Source organism: Coenobita brevimanus, chromosome 71 (genome assembly GCF_032717465.1).
Source record: "Coenobita brevimanus isolate Jiangsu-jjx chromosome 71, ASM3271746v2, whole genome shotgun sequence".
Classification (NCBI taxonomy): Eukaryota; Metazoa; Arthropoda; class Malacostraca; order Decapoda; family Coenobitidae; genus Coenobita; species Coenobita brevimanus.
The window spans coordinates 4,146,183-4,152,598 of record NC_137024.1 but is presented as its reverse complement, the minus strand read 5'-3'; the positions used below and the strand labels follow the sequence as shown (position 1 = coordinate 4,152,598).

At 38.6% G+C, this 6,416-nt stretch overlaps 1 pseudogene; it reads left to right on the top strand.

Moving 5' to 3' along the window:
* Window positions 1-3,703: 3,703 nt before the first annotated feature.
* LOC145406918 (5S ribosomal RNA) lies at window positions 3,704-3,820 on the top strand (annotated as a pseudogene).
* Window positions 3,821-6,416: the final 2,596 nt, after the last annotated feature.

Here is a 6,416-nt window from a genome sequence, read left to right as displayed (position 1 = left end):
TCAGTCTTTCACCCTCCATCTTCTCCACATGGCCAAACCACCTCAGTGTGTTCCTCATAACGCTTCCTATCACATCCACATCGTGAAGGTATAATCAGTATTCTCTTCTTGCATTCTAGATAAAAGTAATTTTATGCTTATCTGTGTTAACCAAACCCATTTTCAGGTATAGTATGAAACCAGGTCTGCTTGACATCAATTATTTCAGTGTTTGTGTACCGTATGGTGTACTTTCTCATGTCCTCGGATTACAGGAAATGGTCAGTTCTCGTAAATTCACCTTCAGTAGGCGTTGTTAAACAGACATGTTTCTTAATATTTTTCAGGTATTAATTATTGATGGAATGTATTTTATTTTTTTTATAATGACAGGGACCATACTGTACTTTGTGTTGACTTCTTTTTATAGTATATTTCAGGTATTAGTATACAGATTTTGTATTTCATTTTTTCAGATAACAGTTAGCAGTCCATTCCTTTAGCACATTATTAACAGCTTATTAACATATCCTTTTGCAAGTACATTACTAATAATGTACCATATATAGCTGTTCCTGTACAATTCAACAAGAGTAATACTGTGCCTTCACATGTAACCACTGTATAATTTGTAACATTTCTGCTAGTACATATTGTAAAATGAACTACAGTTTGTTGCATAATATCCCCCAGGTGTTAATCAGTAAAATTTTATTTTTCCACCTCTCAAATCTTCACAGTGACATTGAATTTCAGAAAGCCTCAGAACATTATTTGAGCAGCCTGCTCTTGTAGTAACACCAGATCCTTTTATGCTGATCGCTCCATAGATCTTCGTCTAGACCTAGAAGAGAAGTGACCTAGGCTGCTGATAAAATTAACAGTCTTACTTGAAAAGTTGATGTGATGGAGGAGTTTATTGCTAGTAACATTGGACACGTCCATAGGGGAACATTGCTGATCGGCCAATGACTGGTGCTGTCCAGGGTGACAGTACGGTTGACCCTCCTCTTCCTACCGTAGCTAGCCTGGTAAATTTTTACAAGTGGACAATACACCCCCCAGGTGGTGCAATATATTTTTCTGGCAGTTTTTGATGCAATTCAAATGTTTCTGACCTACATTTTTGTCGGAAATGCCTCATTGTCCCTCTTTAACAGACATTGAATTTGATTGGACAAGTAGGTGAAAACGAAGCATTTTCCGGAAAAATGAAGTAAAAAAACAACTGAACTCGCATCAGAAACCACCAGAAAAATATACTGCACCACCCGTAAACGTAACCGAATAGATCAAACCAAATGAAACAGACCTAATGTAACCTCACCAAACACAATAAAACTAACCAAACCTAACCCAACATACCTAACCTATCTTAGGGGAGTATGTAACATAACCTCACCAAACAAATTAAACCTAACCAAACTAAACCCAACATACCTAAACTATCCTAGGAGAACGCTTACCCTAGAGATACGATGGTCCAGGATGAGGGTCGTCTTGGTCATCGTCGTCTTCCGGGGGTAGGCCAGTTGGAATAGCGGCAACAGCACCAGGTCCTTCACGTGGCTGATCTGACTGTGGTGGGTACAGTGCTGCTGCAGCAATAAGGAAGTGGTGTAATGTTTGCTCAGGGTTCGCGTGAAGAATCAGATACCTAGAGGAGTACTGTTCAAAATATTCAGTCCGTAGTCCAGGACGCTTTGACCACTCCTTTACGTCACACCACACTCTTTCAATGGTCTGCATATTGATGGTAGGGTCATCTGGGTCCACAAATGCCTCCTTGTGGTTAATTACACGATGCGTGTACCCCTCGTCCGCCAACCGTCGATAGGCAGCCCAACCGTCACTGTTAACAATGTTACCTGGCCGAATGAATTTTTTGATAATGGGTACAAGGGTTGCAGCACTCCTGTCAAGTACTTGATTCCCTTTCACTAAAGGCACCAAGAAAAACCTTTTTCCGACCCTTTCAATCCCTCCAAAAAGCCACACGTCCCTTAGGTCTCTCCCACGATCATATTTTGCCCTCACAAAAAATGTCTCGTCAATCTCGACGACAACGCCAGGTCCCCCGATGGATGGATGGTTCTGTAGCCAGGAAAGGGTCACTTCTGAGCAAAAGCTTCGCAGTCCGAATGGGATAATGGGGGTTCATTGTGATTCTTAGGGACTATACTATACGTTAATGGTGCTAAAATTCCAAAACTGCGTATTGTCCGCTTGTAAAATAATACTGCTAGCTCTTCCCCCACCCTACAAGATTAGTTCCTGCCAGTGTGGAATGGTGCAAAGACTGCAAGGAAAAGGAGCATCATTCCTGTAATGACATACAGTAAACAGAATTTAAATTTCATAAGAGATAGGAAGGGGCCCGTGAGACGCGAATTGTGGGGGATTCCGTCATTTGTGATCAAGTGGCGAAATTTTATGGCAAGGAACCTTCTAAATGGGAGTGTTTTTGTATCCCAGGTGCAGAACTAGACGGTGTAACAGAGGACATGGTTACCGCTTTTGAGGACGCAATGAATGATAACTGTGTCATTATTCATACTGGTACCAGTGTTGTACGAACTTGATCAGAGGAGCTGATTGAGAAATACAGGAAGATGATATAGCACTACAAGGAGAAATTTAGCAGCATTTTTATTTCAGACATACTGCCAAGGGTTGATGCTGGGAATGTCTTTTTCAATACCTTCTGTAAAAAATAAATAAATAAATAAATAGCTTTGCAAGAAGGAAGGTGTGGAGTTTGTTAACATATGGACCTCTTTTACGAGCGGCAAACATTATTCTAGTACTGTGGCCTATGCTTGAACACCATTAGTTCAACCCATATCAGTCATTTGCATAGCAGCAAAGTCAACTGTAATTTTTTTTTTTTTCTAGAGAAAAGTGTCATCACTAGAGATGAACACACTTACCACTATAGATGTACTGTACAGTCTGATGAAACTACAAACATCCATGTATGATATATGCAGCTCTGGAGTGGGGAAGGTCAAGGTTGGAATAAGGAGATACTGGAATACTGAAAGGTTAAGATAACGTGGTAAATCATAAACAAAATACATTAAAGCTTTTCTTGAAAATGAGTGCAGGCTGTGTAATAAATGATCTGATTTAGAGGCTAATGTCTTTCCTGAAGATTATGATGTAATTGGTATAATAGAAGCGTTGCTGAATACTGTACAAAAGTTTTCTAGTGGAGTTTAATTTACCAGGTTGTTAAATTTTCAGTATTGAAAGGAAGAACAGAGCAGGGGGTGGTGTGTTTTCATATACTAAATGAGGATTCTATCCAGTAATTACCAAGCCATCACTTGGTTTAATTTATCATTCACCCGGATATTGACTCGGTATCGACAATGAATTCATCAGTCAGACTCCTGAAGTCTCTGGTATGAATAACACTATAATATTTGGCAATTTTAGTTTACCAGTTCTGAAATGTGGGGAAAAGCCTTGTCTTTGCAGAGTTAGACCTATATACCTACTTGCAGGAAAGTTCATCGTATCAGTTTGTAAATTATCCAGCATGCGAAGCTAACATCCTAGATCTTCTTTTTGCTACATCAAAAAATTTAGGGAGTAACCTTATCGTAGGAGAGGAATTTAGTACAAGCGATCATTGAATATTTACATTTAATCTTAAATTTAGTGAAGACAGTATTAAGACCAATTATGAGAAAGTGCCCAGCTATAAGAGAACTAATTTTAATAAGGACATACCACGTTGAGTACACCGCTTCCCGTCCGATCAGCGAAGTTAAGCAACGTTGGGTCTGGTTAGTACTTGGATGGGTGACCGCCTGGGAACACCAGATGCTGTTGGCATCCCTACGTGTCAAGTGGGGTTGGTGGAGGATTATTGCCCCTCCCTGTAAAACAATTAACTCTAAGCCCTTGGCCACCCCGTCTGGGATACATGGCGTCTGGCAATGAATGAAAAAAAAAAAATGAACATAAGTAGGTGCTAGTGATTGACATCCAATCTTCGAAATGTTAGATACAGTATCAGTGATGCATGGCAAATTTTGACAGAAACTCTTAGTAGAGCAGTGAAGTAGTATACTGTATTCCAGTGCACTGCAGGAGGCCTGCTGAAAATGCAAAACCCAGATGGTGGAATTCTGCTATTAAGCATGGTCTGTTAGGAAAAAAGCTTTGCTCGCAAAAATTGTAATGCCACAAGGAATCAAAGTAATGAAAACAAATATGATGCCCTTTGTCAGAATGCAAAAAAAAATAAAAAATAAAAATAAAAAAAGCAAGGAAAGCCATGAAGTTCATATTGGTAGTAGAGTATCAGTGAATCATACATAAAGAATTTTTCAGCTCCATCAGAAGCAAAAAGGTAAAAAACCCAACAGTTGGAATCATAATTACTAATAATGGAGAGCATACTAATGATGAATTTAAGTTGGTGAAAATTCTTAGTACAGTGGACCCTCATTTTACCGTACCCCACTAGACTGGATATCAGATTTAACAAACACTTTGAGGTCTGCGGACAAACCGTCATGCGTACCAGATATCATCCAGGAAATGGGAAAACAACACGGACCTTACAGACACTCTGGCCTACATGATTGCTTACTCAGAACAAAGTCTCCAATGCTGGTAGTGGGTTTTTTCCACCACCTTGGGCCAAGCATGAAATGCTATGACAAGGTTGTTTAATTATGGGCCAGGTTAATTTAAAATGAGTATAGTTTTCATTTTTAGTACTAGAGTATGCTGTTTCATTAATTTATTTTCCATGATGTGCTTGAAATCCCACTTCATGGGAGAACCATTGGACTTACCAGATTATTGGCTTTATTGGATTGGGCTTCCCCCTTGTTAATATGGAATTGAGAGTGGTCTCCTGTACTCTTTTTGCATCAGTATTTGCAGCAGATTATGCAAGCAGGATTACTGCATTTCCCCAGTTCGTATAGAAGAAGGTAACATAATGATATTACAGTTTGTGAAAGAGATTATGACTTGCAATCAGTAAACTTAAGGTGAATAAAACACCGGGTCCTGACAAGACAAAATATCTCCACACAAATTGAAGGAACTACAGGATGAAATATCAAAGCCTTTATTAGGAACATTTTAACACCAAAGAACAGTAAGGTGCCACACAAGTGTAAGTTTTCAAAAGTAACCCGAATACTCAAAAAAGGCGACAAAGCACAACAGGAAAACTACCACCCAATTAATTTAACGTAATTGGTCTGTAAGTTGCTAGAGACCATAACTCGAGACAAGTTTGTGGAATGCTTAGGGACAAATAATCTCAGAAAAGATTTGCAACATGGTTTTTGGTTGGACTTTTTCAGTGACATATTAAACATGTATGACAAGATGAAAAATGTTGATGTCTGTCCCTATTTTCAAAAGGCTTTTAACAGAGTCCTGCACAAGAGACTCATTCAGAGTCTTAATGCACGTGGTTTCTGTGGCGTGTGCAAGGGTGAATCAAAGACGGCTTACCACACAAAGGCAAAGAGTTGTAATAATTTGAAAAGTGTCAGACTGATTTGACATAGTGGAATACTGTACTACAAGGTTCATCGTTAGGTCCTGTCCTGTTTAATATATGTGAATGATATTGTTGAAGGACTGTTTTATAAGATTTCTAAATTTGCTAATGATACTACAGTAGGTAACAGAGCAGACACAGCATTGCACAGGCGGACAGTTCAGAAAAATCTTGATCAGCTGTTTAATTGGTCCCGAATGTGGGAAATGGATTCATTATTGATAATTATAAAGTGCTAAACATTGGCATAAAAATATAAGGGCCAGTTATAGCATGGATAAAGTTCAACTTGATAGTGTAAACCATGAATAAAAACATAGGAATTATAATGACAGGCGATCTGAAACCAAGCCAACAGTTTACAGAAGCTGTCAAAAAAGTCATTGAAAGGATTTATATGTAGAATATTGAATACAGATCGGAAATATTGATCCCTACCCGTATAATTCCTTAGTATGCCCACACTTAGAGTATTGTGTTCAGTTCTGGTCGCTGTATTGTAAAAAAAGATATGGAGAAACTTGAGAGAATACAGCAGAGGGTGACAAAAATCTTATGGTAACAAGATTGATAAATAAACCATATGTGGAATGATTAGGAGAGGTGAAACTATAACTAAGCACAGACTACGAGGCGATTTAATTCAAGTACAGTATACAAAATCTTCAAAGGATGTGAATAATATAGTGGTTGAAAAGTATTTCACAGTAGATCAGGCGAATTACCGGTATATTAGAGGCAGTGGACATAAATTAATTGGCAGTTGTTTCCACTCACAAAAAGCGAAGCACTACGGTACCGCCAGGATATGTATTAATTTTGTCATCTAACCCCAGGTAAGTATGTTCACTTCTGAATAATATATTTATGAATTATTATGTCTTCCTATTCAAAACGT